At 38.4% G+C, this 16,032-nt stretch overlaps 1 protein-coding gene and 1 pseudogene across 9 annotated transcripts in view; one reads left to right on the top strand and one right to left on the bottom strand.

Moving 5' to 3' along the window:
• LOC134205632 (solute carrier family 41 member 1) overlaps positions 1-16,032 on the bottom strand; it is a 282,172-nt gene that overhangs the window by 124,268 nt on the left and 141,872 nt on the right. The window lies entirely within an intron of this gene.
• LOC134218480 (muscle LIM protein Mlp84B-like) lies at positions 4,024-6,192 on the top strand (annotated as a pseudogene).

Raw genomic sequence — 16,032 nt, 5'->3', positions numbered from 1 at the left:
GTGCGCGTGCTCAATTTTAAGTAGGTATCGTACAAAGTAGATGGCTCACCATTTGACAAGAAAAAAATGCATATTACAAGGACGTTTGTCAAACAGAAGGCACAGTCGTTAACTTTGTGAGTACTTGGGGAAAAATGAAAATGATAATGAATGAAAAAACCAGTGCCAACGAATGTGGCACATGTCACTTTGGGTAAATTTTACAAGAGACATTTTCTCAAAAACTTCGAATAATAAATTCAAATTTGTAATTTTTTGCAACTCAACCAACCAATGTTATGAATTATGTGTCTAGAGATATTAGTAAGAAATATGAGCAATTCTCTGTGAAATCGAAGGTCGATTTATATTTGTATTTTTTGATTACCCTGAAATTTAGAATATACATCCTTTATGGCAAAAAACATTATCTGCATCAACTCTGGTGTAACTTTTGACAAGGGCCTAAGCAAAAACACCTTGAATACGTTAAAAAAATATAACTTGAAAACGGCTTGTCCGATTATTATGGTCTCTTTGGCAAAGTTTGGTAATCAATGGGGCTATGTAAAAAAATATACAATGTGAAAAAAAGGTCAAACATTGAAAATGAAACTTAAAAATCGATTTTCTCAAAAACTATTTTTTCAATATTCCGCTATAACATAAATTTAAGTATGGTTGACTCATTCTTTCATAAAAAATATGACTTTGAGAGTGTGTTTTAAAAAAGAAAATATTTAGTTTTTACAAAGTATTTTTTTTACATATAATGACACCATGCAAATGACCAACCACTGCTCCGACGATAGCAGTAAAATTTGATTTTATGTTAAATAGATTGGAAAAACATTCGAAAAAGACCAGAAATTTAAAAAATCGGTGTACTTTATCTTCAAACCGTTGTATCTCAGAAACGGCTACTCTTAGAAAAAAATTGATGTAAACCTTTTCCATTGGAAATTCAATGTACTTTAATAAAATCGAATTGATAAAAACGTAAAAATAATATTTTTTGCAATTCCTGATCATACTATCTGTTTTACAGTTCGCCTTTGAGTGATAAAACGGCCTACTTTTCCATACCAACGAAATGGGTGCTTTAATGAACATTATGCAATTCAAATGGGTTGCATAATATGTATTCATTATAACACTTATTTTGGTGCTATAATGAAAAATAACATCGGAACAGTAGTTACATGACTACATTTTGCTGAATTAGCTTGGGTAAGTGTTCAAATAGTGTATTCTCTGCGTCGCGTAGTAAATTAAATAGTTTGATGGACATGACACCAAAAATTTCCAAAGGCAAGTACATCTATCGCTTTACAACTAATCGAATTATGCAATGTGGCACAACATGGGATCTGATTGTAACATAATTTATTGGCAAGAATGATCATGTGGAGTAAATTAAACTGTACAATTTTGGTACAGATTTATCATATTTCGCCATTTTTCGTCATTGCAAAAAATAGCGTGTGCAAATCGTTGCAAAACTTGATTTTTCCAGCACTCATAGTATTTATCCAACTCGACAAGCCTCGTTGAATGAACGTACAACTCGTGTTGAATCTTTTTGCAACTTGTTGCACAAACTACTATTCAACCATTTTTGAAAAATTAACTTATTTAAAAAAAATATAACTTATTTGTCTATCATTTCTCCATCATGACCCATAGTGCAAAATAATACATATATTATCTACTACAACATTCCAAAAAAAATAAAAATGTTGAGAAATTCGTTTTTAAGAAAATCGATTTTAAGTTTTATTTTCAATGTTTGAACAATTTTTTTTCACAGTGTATATTTTGTTCACATAGCCCCATTGATTAACCAAAACTTTGCCAAAGACACAAGAATGATCGAACAAGTCGTTTTCAAGTTATATTTTTTTGAACGTTTTCAAAGGGTTTTTGCTTAGGCCCTTGTCAAAAGTTACACCAGAGTTAAAATGACAAACCAATGATGCAGATAATGTTTTTTGGCCATAAATGATGTATATTCAAAATTTGAGAGTAATCAAAAAATACAAAATTGAAATCTTGAAAAAAAAAATGGTTTATTTGCCACTTTTTCTGAAAACCAATGGTTTATTCAAGGAAGAACAAATCTTTTTTTCACGGGTGACAATTACCAGTGCTATAAAGACCTACTTCTTATAGAAGAGGAAGCGTGGCTAGACATTTTTGGTCTTAAAAAAATCCAACGGCGCCTACTGGAATTGAACCCAGGCCCACAGGCCCGTTTTATTTAGTTGCGAAGGAGAACGGGTGGTTTTGAAGTCAGTGTACACAGATGGTTCATACTTTATCTGAAAGATCTCGTCAAACGATGGAGTCAAAGTTGTACATACATTGTGAGTGAGAAGTGAGAAGACGGAATGCATAATACGCTTCCTTACTGATGAGAAGGAGTTATGAAGCGGGATGATGCGCAGAAGAGCTTTTACTAACAACTTCGGGTCTGTTTCAAGTGATTCGGCTACGGTTATAAGACACATACTTGCAAGTGACCTGACCTTAGTAAGCTCTGTCGGAGGTGTGTTGATAAAAGCCGCAATATAAACACTTGTCAGACCGTCCCGAGGTGCTTGTTCTACGTCGATGGCGTAGACAACAAACACCCCACTGTGCAGGTATTAGACGAGTGACGAACTTAAATCATTGCGAGGCAACTCAACAGCTGCTGCAGCAACCAGTCAGTCGTGGAATGAAGGACGGATGAAGTCTTGTTCTCCGATTCGTACTACAACCCTACCGGGAACGGAAGTTGGCAGAGAATCAATATTCGAGCAACGCCTTACAATATACCCTTTGTCGTCAACAGAGTTTGTTACTAACAAAAGCACCTCACAAAAAGCCTTTATCAGAACCCTAACACAATACCCTAACACAGAATCATTTGCCTCGCATGCTCTGATATTTCAGAGAATACGATGCTGATTTTGTAATCATAGTTAGATTCTCGAATATTTCCATAAAAGCAGAAACTATGACAGCATAAAACCGAAATTTGCTTTACAGATAGTGCAAAATAACGGTATGAAAAGTTAGCAACCAAATTGTCTTCTTTTTTGTTGCTGACAAAATTTCTCGGATCTTTGTCATTACTATCTCCGACAAAAACAAAGCTTTGTCATTGGTTCTCTTTTGTCGCTTGTTTCGCATGCTCATCTAAGAAAAATTGATTCCCTAGCAGTTGGATCGCAGATAAGTCCAACGTGGGGGCAATATAGTTATACTTGCAGTTGGAACCCTATCCAGGAAATTTTCTCGCTTCCAAATGACATTGGCTTCGTCATAGCGTAAGCCAATGGAGTTTATTTCTGCAGCTTATATGAACCTCGAAGAATGATATGAACCTCCAAAGGCCAAGCTGCGACATGCAAGGTCAGATAACGACCGAACAGAACGACGGTAGATCATCAAGGTGGGTAGTAGTAATCTGAATTTCGAGACTAAGCGTAGTAAACGAGCATGCTTTGAAGACCTTTGCAGGATGGTTAATAATACTCCCTGGGGAAATGCTGTAACATGTGTCATGTCCCATAGCATTAAAATTATTCAAACGTTTATTTTTATCCATAAAATCCATTATAAAATTTGCCCTCTTGATACACCGTCACTGGGTTCTTTCTCCACGATAGCTACGCGTAACAGGTAGCAAAACTGTCCGGGTAGAGTATACGCAAAAAAAGATAGGAGGCGAGGGAGATAATAAAACGGCCCATCGAAGTTCTTGTGGCTTGAACTCTCAACTGATAAATGTGCGCAGGGATTGGCTATCCTTATCAAGAAGTTTAAAAACGCGTTGGACATTGCCCCAGGAAAATTAAGTAAGTCCCCAGTAAACTAGTAGCAAATTTTGCTAACAGTAATTAACCAATTCATTGGCGCAATTGCGGAAGCGCAACCTCGCGAGTGCGTGTAAAGGTGAAGTGAACCCTTCGAAGGCAAAAAACCAACGTGTAAAGCAGTGTCCGAATCTCCTCCCATAATCAATTCCACCGTCGACGTACGGGAATTCAATAAGGAATGTGCGGTAAGATGCTGGACTCGACAAATAGCGCAGAGCACGAGAACGAGATGTACTGCAAAGGAATACGGCTTCGGTGGTGGTGCCGGTTGCCTGTCTATGGACTCCGGTTCCAAACTGAAGGACCATAAGAGATGCTTCAAGTGCGGCAACTGTAAGAAGAACCTGGACTCGGTGAACTGCTGCGAGGGTCCTAATCGCGAAGTCTACTGCCGAGTGTGCTACGGCAAGAGGTTTGGCCCCAAGGGTTACGGCTACGGCCAAGGTGGTGGAGCTCTGCAGAGCGACAGTAACGATCTCTCCAGTGAGTTTACACCGAAACCATCGGCCATCGGACAAGGCTGTCCACGTTGCGGTGTTGTAGTATTCGCTGCAGAAATGGTCTTGTCTAAGGGACGCGAGTGGCATCGTAAGTGCTACAAATGCCGTGATTGAGCATGAGCATGAGCATGTTTGACCGCCCACGGTTGCTACTCCGTTATTGCCAGGTGAGCTGTACATACACAGAGAACCAACAGATGAAGTTTGGGACTAACATCATCTTCAATGTTTAAGAACTGGTGACCCAAAAATAAGCAGTACCAGCGCCGGCCGTGTCCGAATGCGGGTCAATTGAGGAATAGGTAGGAAACTGTTGAAGTGATACTCGCTTTGATAGAAGCCGACGAGTCATCTGCACTTCCACGAGAAATCACTGGGATGTTGGATATATGGGTAGGGAGTGGCAGGGATCGTTTTGGTAAACAGTCTGCGGTGTATAGTGTGTATTTTGATTTAAAACATCAATAAAACGAATGAACGCTAATTATTTTAATTTTCGACCGCACTACACAACTCGATGCAAACTAAATTTTCTCTTTCTGATAAATTTCACCCGCGCAAAGCAGAACAAAATTACGGCGACTGGCCGATCCGCTTACTGGAGAAACACGACTCCGTAAGAGCTACAAATGCCGTGATTGCACTAGAACACTGGATTTGATCATCGCCTGCTATGGCAAGACTATGGCCATGGATTCCCCGGCAGATCCGGATTTTTACAGACCGATTGCATGACAGGGGAGCAGTTGGCCTCCTAAAAGCCATCGATACGACCAGCATCAAGGCTCCGGCTGGTAAAGGTTGTCCACGTTGCGGTGGAATAGTGTTCACTGCAAAACAACAGCTAGCTAAGGGCACCATGTGGCCCAAGAAGTGCTTCAACTGCAACGAGTGTCATCGACCACTGGACCTGTGATAGACCAGACAAGGAAATCCACTGCCGTGCATGCTATGGAAAACTGTTCGGACCTAAGGGATTCGGATTTGGACACACTCCCACTCTGGTGTACACTGAAGTGCAGGAGAGTCCGTTCCATACTGAGTGTAACCCAATGAATGGTCCGAATGCCAAGTAATGTTAGGGCTGCCGCCGGTGTGGATGTGGATGCACCGTATATGAAGCTTAAAATATGCTTAGCAAGAACCTGTTATGTATGGCGCAAGCGGTGTTTCAGCTGTTTCGACTGCCGACTTTCGACTGTTGGGCCCGACCAACGATGGTTCAAACGGAGAAATCTACTGCAAATGATGCTACGGTCGAAACTACGATCCACGCGGCGGCGGATTTGGATTTGGAGCTGGTGCGTTAACAATGGCTTAAATCCTACATCCTACCAGATATAGATTCGTTTATGCCTAGATGCGCGTAAGTTAAACGCTCGCACAAAACGCACATGTAGGGAGAATATTGGGCAGGTTAGGGAGAACGCGCTTTCTGAGTACCATTGATCTGAAGGATGCATTGCTTCAGATACCGTTATGTGACAAGTCGAAGCCATTAACTGTTTTTTGCATCTAAGGGAGGGGTGTTTCAAAACACTCGCCTCCCCTTTGGCCTAACCAATAGTCTAGCTACTTTATCCAGGCTGAAGGATAAAATCCTCGGTTCGGATGGCCTAGAGCCTCAAATATTTGTCTACTTTGACGAAATTGTCGTAGCGAGTGAAACTTTTGAAGAGCACGTAAGGCTTCTCGAAGAGTTAGCTAACGGGCTGCGTGAGGCGACCTTGTCCATAAATATTCAAAAGTCGCTGTCCTGCCGCTCCGAAGTCTCATTCTTGGGGTATCTTCTGTCCTGCGACAGTCTGTATCTGAAGTTTGATCCCTCCAAGGTGCAGGCCATCTAAGATGTTGAACCTTTTAAGACAATCCGACAAATTCGTCGATTTCTTGGGATGGTAAATTAGGAGGTTTATTGCTGATTTTGGCATCATCCCAGCTCCGATTTTGGATCTCTTATCCGGAAAATCAAAGGCAGTCAGATGGACTAAAGAAGCCGAACAAGCCTTTTGAACGATCAAAGAACGGTTGATCATTACCCCATCCTCTCGAATCCGGATTTCGATCGTGCTTTGGCAGGGGCATTGACCCAGCTCCAAGACGGTTCGGAGAAACTTGGTAATCAGTTTTTATTCACAGAAATTGAACCTCGCCCAACAAAACTATTCCACCTCGGAGAAGGAATCGGCGCTTCTCGCGATAGATAAGTTCCGAGGATATATAGAGGGATCGCACTTCACGTTGATCACAGACGCGTCGGTGCTGCAATATATTCGGAATAACAAGTGGCAACCTGCATTCAGATTGAGTCGTTGGAGTTTAGACCTTAAACCTCTGGATATGGCTATAATTCACCTTCGACAATACAGTGCCTGATGCACTTTCACGCAGTATCTGCATCTTCCTCCAAGAATTTATACAATGAACTTATACAGAAGGTTCCGGATGATCCGGATCAATATGCGGACTTTCAGCTCGAGTATAACCAACTATGGAAATACGTAGTAGATCAAAAATTTGATCCGAAAGTGCGAAGTTTGTAAGGAATGTAAACCGTCGTACGTTCCTACCATACCGGTAATGGGAATGCAGAAGATCGCAGATCATCCGTGGCAAATAATGGTCATGGATTACGTGGGTCCCTTGCCCAAAAGTTGAGCTGGATTTATGCATTGATGTCATGTGATTTGCTGGAGTCGCTTAGGTGGGATGAGAAAAAATAAATAATCACTGAAGATACTCTTGCTCAAGGCAGAGCACAACGAGTGCTCGATGAGACCGAGATGATCTATTTTGAACCCCTCGTGATGGCGTGCCAGTTCATGATAGTCCCCCAATTGCGCGAACCCAACTCGAGCACTCAATAAATCCTAAAATCAATTCAATTGAAGTTTTTTGGTTTTGTTTTTGGTTTAATTGTTAAAAAACAAAGGAGTCGGAGGATTATTTGGAAAAGTAGAGGGTGGCAGCTTTATGGTTCTCTTTAGAAAACAATTCAGTCTAGCTTCCACCCTCACGACCGATTTCAATCAAATTTGGTTTAAATATTCTCTATACAAACGGGTCGATTATATATGGGGAGGGAGGGTCACTAGGAAAACGAGGACAATGTAGAATTCAGCTATGGGGTTCAGCTTTCAACCAAATTTGGTATACAATTTAAGGTTAAGGATTAAGGTTAAGGCAATTTTGGTTAAGGAGAAGGGTACCCGAGCAAAGCTTGAGAGCAAATCGATAAATTGTTTTGATGTTGTGAAATCGCCGATTACGATTGCCTAATTTGATATCTTTTTGGTCATTTTAACGATTTTTAATCAAAACAAAACAAAACGTATAGCAAAAAACTTAAACGGAAAAACGGGGAGTTTCAGGTGCACGGGTACTGTTTGCTAAATTAACAATTTTGCGTAAACTCTGAGCCTCCGGAACGATTTTAACCAAATTTGATAAAAATATTCTCTATCCATGGAGACGACTATAAGAAGTGTCATTGGGAAAAGGGGGAGGCATGTTTTTTTTACAAAATAAATAGTTTAACTAAGTGAACACAGAAAGCGATTTAAAGAAAGGAAAAATGTAGAAGAAAGACGATAAGTGTAGAAGAAGGCTACAGACCAGGGAATCATTTTTTTTTTGATGCGCTTGCGAAACAAGCGACAAAAGAGAATCAACTACAAATTAACTTTTCATCCCATCATTTTACATTATCTCTACAGCAAATTTCGGTTTTATGCTATCGTAGTTTCTGCTTTTATGCAAATATTCGAGAATCTAACTCTAATTACGAGAATAGCATCGTATATGCGGAAATATCAGAACATGCAATAGAAATAATTCTTGTCATATTGTGTTCGAGTTCCGATAAAGGCTTGTTGCGAATATTGATTCCATGCTACAGACTGAAGATAGGTGAAAAAAAAATAAAAATAAAAGAAGAAGAATAATGAAGGGAAAAAGAACAAGAAAGAAAGATGAAAGCAAATATGTTTTTGTAAGACTGAAAAGACGGTTATCCCCAAGGAAAGCAAATATGAAGAAAGAAGGAAAAAGAAGAAAAAAACATGAAGAAATAAGGTTGAAGGCAAAAAGAAGGAATAGAATATTGTAGAAAGTAAAGGACGATGAAAAAAGGTAAGAAGGAAGAAGAAGCAAAGAAGAAGAAAGGGAAAAGGGAGGAAAAAGGGAATTGTAAAAAGGAAGGATAAAAGTATGAACTAAGAAGAACTAGGGAAAAAGGCAAAATGAAGAAAGAGCTCATGTAATATTTACCCGAAAATTGCATTTTCAAACATATTTGAATTATTAAACCAAGCGGTATTCGGTCAAATCGTCTAACACTTCTTCTTCTTCTTCTTATTGGCATTACATACCCACACTGGAATAGAGCCGCCTCGCAGCTTAGTGTTCATTAAGCACTTCCACAGTTATTAACTGCGAGGTTTCTAAGCCAGGTTACCATTTTTGCATTCGTATATCATGAGGCTAACACGATGATACTTTTATGCCCAGGGAAGTCGAGACAATTTCCAATCCGAAAATGGCCTAGACCGGCACCGGGTGGCTGAGTTCCACCGGCATGGTCTTGCTTTGTAGCCGCGCGTCTTACCGCACGGCTAAGGAGGGCCCAAAGGTAGAACACAAAGTCAAAAACGGTAAAGCTACCATATTTAAAAACCGACAACAGTGGGCACATTGAATTCAATCTATCTATTGATCTATCTATCAATCAGTTTATCTATCTATGTAATTGGTTTCGTGCTATTGTAAGCTTCAGCATGGATATTTCAATTGCATAATTTACCTTAGTAAAAAAATAATATAAAAGTGAAAAAAATCCCCGCTTCTCCATCATACTTTTTGCATAAAGCATCTAAAATTGTTATGTACGGATCGCCACAATTCATAACCCTTTCTCATCCTCAAAGCGTTACGTAATTTATCGACGATCCGATGTTTCTATCGCATAACTGTTATCATGCCAACACACCTCCAAGTAGTTGATACGCAAAACAGGCAATGCACTGCAATTTGATAACATTGCTACCGAAATATACCTGAATTGGACAAATCTTCCTCGAATTGGCTGTTCCTCTGGGCGCTTCAGGCGGAATGACAAGTGGGATGTTATGATGGCCGGTAATTGTCGCTGATGAAGGAATTTACCGGCTTTTATGATGACAGGTGATTATATGAAGCATCACAAAGCAATAAACAAAGTCTCACCATATGAAACAATCATGCACAGCCGGTAAAGGTTGTCACGCTTTCCATTGTGAATACCCTGATGCTCCGGGGATGATCACATGTGTGTAATGAGCTGTGGTTACCCCACCCCACAGTGGCATTTATTATCAGTAAATCATAAATCAAGCGGAAAGTTAGCTTAATTAAGTTCTGGTTTATCCGTACATTTTTTTTATTATTTCTTGAGGATTTTTGTACAAACAAAAGCGCGTGTTTCCGCAGTGTATCGTTCATTTCGAATAAGTGACGCTTATAGCATATTAGAATGATTGATTCTTCAGAAACATGTAGTATTCAACTCTGAGTACCCTGCGGCTTATCTTGGAAATTGACCAAAATGAATCACAAACTGCAGTGCACAAATTTCGTAAGAACTTTCAGGGGAGAGACATGTGAAAAACTTCAACAAAGTATCAAAATAGTATATGGGAAGGTAGGAAAAACCAAAATTCGCCACATTTGGATTTTTCCGGCAACATAATATCATCACTTTTTTGTAATGTGAATATTAGCAATATGATTGAGATTTTCTACAACTTCAAGATGGCATTAGTTCGGTTTTAACTGTAGTATGACGTAAATATTCCCATTGAAATCGATCGTGATCGAGACCAGATAACGCTGGAACACAGATTTCCAGATAAACTAACACGATTGGTCAAGGCGATATTCGTGCCTGTTTTGTTTTGGAAGGGGTACTACGAATTACTCCAAAAACTTATGGAGGAATTTCCAAAAGAATTCCTGGAGGAATTCCCGAAGGAGCTTCTGGAGGAATTTCCGAAGTAATTGTTTGAGGAATTTCTGGATGAATTTCTTGAGGGGTTTTTGAAATAATTATTCAAACAGATGCCAAGACGGCTGACCCCATCTTTACGAGATAAGAAGCAGCGTTTGGACGATTTAAAATGTAGCGTGATAAGCTACAGCTCCTCCTATGCCAAATGGAGTATTCTCATCCAATGGACTCGATCCTGCGTCAATCTCTTCCAGTCGCTCTGAAGTTAAGGCGCTTCAGGTCTTCTTCAACGAAGTCTATGACCTCTTCCAGGTTCTTTACTGAATATTATCTTCGCTTGAAATTGTTCCGGCATACGAAAAACGTGTCCAGCCCACCGTAGTCTGCCGTATTGAAAGAGCTTAACAATGACCAGCCCTTTATATATTATTCTCGAAAAATTGGGAAAGTGGGCCTGAATACGCGCACCGCATTTTCTGCTTCATGAAACATGTTCGATGGAATGTCTTGCGGATCAATTCTGTTGGGAATGCCGCAAGCGTGGGTTAATTTTTCTGTTTCCGATAGTAGATATTATTATCAATTAGTGTTTATTGGAACGTGTTTAGCGCCGGCTAATTCGTTTTAAAGCACCTTGAGCTGGTTGATTTTTATATATCAGCCATTAATATCAATTAGTGCGAGTAGGAAATTAATTAGTTTCGAAAATATTCTTTTTCTTCTTTTTTCTACTTCGTATCATCACATCTGGCAAAGTCGATACAGCACTTCCACAGTATTTATCTGCGAGGTTTCTGAGCCAAGTAACCATTTTTGCATTCGTACATCATAAGATTGATACGATGGTTTATATGCCCAGGAAATTTTGGAAAATAATCAATCTGAAAATATCCTAGACTGGACCGGGAATCGAACCCAACCACCTTCAGTGTTGTTTTGTTATGTAGCTGCGCATCTTGCCGGACGACAATAGAAAACTATCAGAAATATTGACTTGGGACTAATCATTATCTAATCATTATCATTATCTGTCCTGATTGAGACGTCCTTGTAAAGGATGAGGAAGGATGGTTAGTTGAACATCTACTTATAAAAAATATAGATAACTTTAAGTTTTCTCATATGTGCCATAGTAGGTTTTGGAATCGTTAGTGTGCAAAACTACAACTTGAGGAATCATTTTGGTAGAGCGTGACACAAAACACACAAAATTTTTGGTAATAGAGTTTGAATGCAATGGCCAATCAGATTTTCATTGATTCAAAGACGTGCTACGTTTGATACCTTTTGAAGGAAGCACCACAATAGACAATGTACCAATACCAGCAGCGGTCATTGGCACCGTTGATGACTTTTTTTCATGCGATAAGTTTTGCGACTGACGTGAGAATCGAGCGCACGCTTCCGAGCACAACACGATTAACTGCCTGCTGAGACTAACCAGTTAGTTAGTTCGATGGTATCAACAAGGCATCAATGTTCCGCAACGCAGGCAAAAAAATGCAGTCGACTTCATAACACATCGGTTTTACACATCTAATTAAACTTTGAGCCTCTAATCCACAAAATTATCTGAAGAATTTGAACATTTGAACATCCTTTCTTGGAACATAATGATATTTACCGTGCAAAAAGCAGTAGCTGATTACAAGCAAAGGAAGGAATTTTCCACAGGAAAACACAGTCAGTAACCACCCATCTCATCAAACTCGAATCCTTATCAACAAAGGTCTTATACTTCTTCTCGAGGCACAATGAAGAGCTTACATGGATATCAGGTGGCTGTTATCATTTGACACAGCAGTTGACTCTTTTGCGTTGACAAATTGATCCATCCGGATTGAGCTGGTTGATAAAGCAACGTAATTTTTCTTCGTTTATCATAGCTTTTTTTTTTGCAAAATGAATATTGTTCTGATTTATGGGTTGATTACATTCAGAAAGTATGATTCACAAAAGGCGCCGCAAAAATCACAAAATAGGACAAATTGGTGTCCATGTCGGCAGATGTGCATAGTAGAACGAAAATGCAGGCGATAATATCCGATGATATTGAATTTAATTGAGATTAATAGTACGTTCAGATTATGAGCTATATCACTTGATATAGCGAATCTTGACATGAGATGCCATATGCATTATTTCCAGTGAAAACTAGATGTACAAACACTGATGTCAAGATGCTCTATATCAAGTGATATAGCTCATAATCTGAACGTAGTCTAATACCTACTTAAAAATTAGTACTTGGGTCAGTATTTAAGATCGTAAAATTAAAAATAATATGAACAAACAAATTTTAGTAATTTTATAATGATAGGATTTTCCATCTCATGAAATTTGCTTTCCATTGAAAATTTGCTCTTTTTCCCTGGATATAGAGTAGTAGCTTCGTATTAGTCTCATGATAAACGCATGTAAAATGGCAAATAAGTAACAAAAAGTAATAGAAGATATCAATAGTTTGAACACCTGGATTTTTTTCCGAATAATAGTAGTAAAAACCCAGATTAATCCACCTAGCGGTGATGGTGCCTTTCTCGCGCAAAAAGGTAATAAATGTAGTCTTTACGCTTACACCTCGATGATATACAAGAAAGGCAAAACATTAGACGGTGTTAATGTTATGATAGAAAATTTACACTAGTAGACGACAGATGGCGCTGCCAAAAGTTTCTCGAATTTCCTATGTTCGAATTTTGACTTTCGGACAATTTCATAGTACTATGAAACTGAACGAAGAGCATACTTACGCCTAAATGCGCGCAACACGAGCATCTTTATAGTACGATGAAACTTGTATTGGGAGCAAGCCATGGATAAACATTAAAAATATTCATAGATGCAAGGCATTTTTCATAACACATTATTGTTCAATGTGATTATGTCTCATCACTATTTTAATATTATCTATTTTTTGCAATTCGCAATTATTATGAAATTCAATAGTGATCAACAGCGTTTTAATCTCTGTCGGATGCAACTTGTTGCAAGAAAATCGGTTAAGAGTTTCTATGTGAAAATTTGGCTAATGTTTTTTATGGCATTTTGTGCACACACACACACACACATACACACACACACACACGCACACACGGACAGACAGACATTTATTCAGCTTTTCGAGCTGAGTCGAATGGTATATAACACTATGGGTCTCCGGGACTTCTATCAAAAGTTCGAATTTGGAGTGAAATGATAGCCTTTCGGTACAACTTAGTTGTACGAGAAAGGCAAAAACATCATAAAAATTTAAGAAACTTTCCGATGATTTCGTCGTGCTGATTACGTTTGTCTTAGAAAAAAATGATTCACAATCAATCATCGGATTAAATTCAAATCCCATTATCCTTAAAATTATGTCAACAACAAAGATATTATCCACCGCGTAGTATCCATTGTGCAGATAACGGGGAGCTGGTTGCAAATTTACCTAACAACCCGTAAGTGCCTTTCGGAAAGGAAAATTCCACGCAAAAAACAACATTGTCATCGGGTATCCAACAAATCCCATCCGAATTCTTATCTGCCAAGTACGTCAGTGCAAGTGATGAAGCTCTTACTCCGCTTCCCGAGCTTCATTGAAGAATGGAGCGTATGTGCGTATCGCGTGACTGTTATCATTTAACACACCCCCAAAGCATTTTACTATTGTTTTGTTTTTATTAATTTTTGCCTTTCTATTGTCGTACTGAAAGGCTAAAATGTCATTTAAAAACGATGTTTGTAATCAACAACTTTTTTAGAGCTATGGGATACAGTTTTCCAGTGACGGATTACTGTATCCCATAGGCTTATGATGTTGAATCAATATATTTATCTATTATCTATTGCATAGTCTTCAATATAGAGAGTTCGATCGTAGTTACCGTTGAAATTGGATGTGTAATATTGATGTTGCTTTATTTTTTCCCAGATGGTTTTCGGCTGTTGTCAGTGTCACATTAACGAAGAATTCAAAATCTAAACATTTTTGGTGAGATAAATCTGATTTATTGTGTAATCTTGGTGCTGATTAAGGGAAATCATGTCAAACTTTAGATTAGGCTGCCTTAGGCACACAACTAGCCACTTGCTGTGAATTGCTCATGTCCGGAATCGCAGCTGCGGTCCCTTTGAAATAGTTCATGTAGCCCGATTGTATTTAGTATCCAGTATTTTGCGCTCGATAATGGCGGCGTGAGCTCCCTTCAATTTGACATCCAAGAGGTAGAAAACATTGGAACTCATCTAGTCTGCCTTGATTAAATGATTTCTTTCAAGTAAATAAACAAACGTCAACATCATGGACACTGAATCGGAGCCAGAATAATAAAAGAAGCTCCTTTTAAATTATGTTATCATAAATAATTCTACATATTCCAGCTCAACTGGTGAAGGCAATGATTTAACATGGAGGAAATATAACAAACAACCTGTTTTTAAATCGTGGAATTTCCTCAGAAGCACCCTCGTTCACTCAGTATAGTTTCTACCAAATACCTACATTATTTGAAATTTATAGATAATGTGTAGGGGAAAATACCTATTCTTGGCAGTCTAAGACATTCGCCAAATTGAATGATAAAAATAATGAATAATTACACTAAAACACAGGCACAGTTTAACTGGTATACATTTGTATGCTCTTTCTTTTATGATTGGTATTCACTAAATATAGCAGCTTTTACCACAAACTCAGTAAATTCAATATAAAGTAACAGGTCAACGTTTCTTCTATTGGCATAGCACTATAGGATTTCGGGCGGTCATTAATCGAAAATGTCATGTCTTCCGAATTATTTTAAAATATTTTCTCTCCATTGTCAATAGTCTAATTAAGAGAAATTCTGAATTTGAAGTCTCTAGGTGCACTAGTTCCAAAGATATAAGGTGTCAAAGTCAGAAATGGGTAAAAAAGTTAACAAATTTCCTGAAAAAATATTTTACTTTCAACTATTTATTGAAATATTTTCTTAATGTTTTTCTTTAATGTTAATACATCATTACAAAGGTAATTGTATAAGCTTTAAAATGGTATGCAAAAACTAATGGTTACATTGTGAAAAAAAATGAAAAAATGCGGAAACAATATTTTTTCCAAAAACGACGCTATTTTCAACTTTGATAGTGAAGAACTTTTTTTCCTCAGAAATCCCCAGGTTCTTTTATGATGCACATCAAGGACGAAGCTTCGACTAAAATTTCCCGAAATAATTTCTTGCCAGTATTTGCAATTAACAGAGTTAAATCACTTTGATTTTTTCATTTATTTTTTACTGTGTTTTGCCTCTCTCGTACTCCAAGGTTAATGCTCATTCCAAAACGAATGTTTGATAGAAGGCCCGGAGATCCGTAGTGGTATATATCAACTAACTCAGCTCGAAGAATTGAGGTGATGTCTGTATGTGTGTGCATGCGCGTCTGTATGTATGTGCGCAAATCGCCATTTAGACGCTTATTTGTGTACGATTTTCTCGCAACAAGTTTCATTCGACGGGAAATCTAGTCCCATCGTTTCCTATTGAAAATGGGCCAGACTGAACTATGGGCTCAAAGGGTATGGTCAAAATACATGTATTGGTAATAACTTCGACTTTATTTATAACAATTTTTTAACTTTTCAAAGGAGTGAATGAATAAAACCCCAATACAATGCAGCACAACGGTAACGGTAACGGAATTTATATATTTCCTGTCAAATTTTACTGGTTCCGTCGCCATT

The sequence above is a fragment of the Armigeres subalbatus genome, chromosome 1, assembly GCF_024139115.2.
Source record: "Armigeres subalbatus isolate Guangzhou_Male chromosome 1, GZ_Asu_2, whole genome shotgun sequence".
Lineage (NCBI taxonomy): Eukaryota > Metazoa > Arthropoda > Insecta > Diptera > Culicidae > Armigeres > Armigeres subalbatus.
Note: the sequence above shows the minus strand (reverse complement) of the source record. Positions and strands in the feature narration are given on the sequence as shown.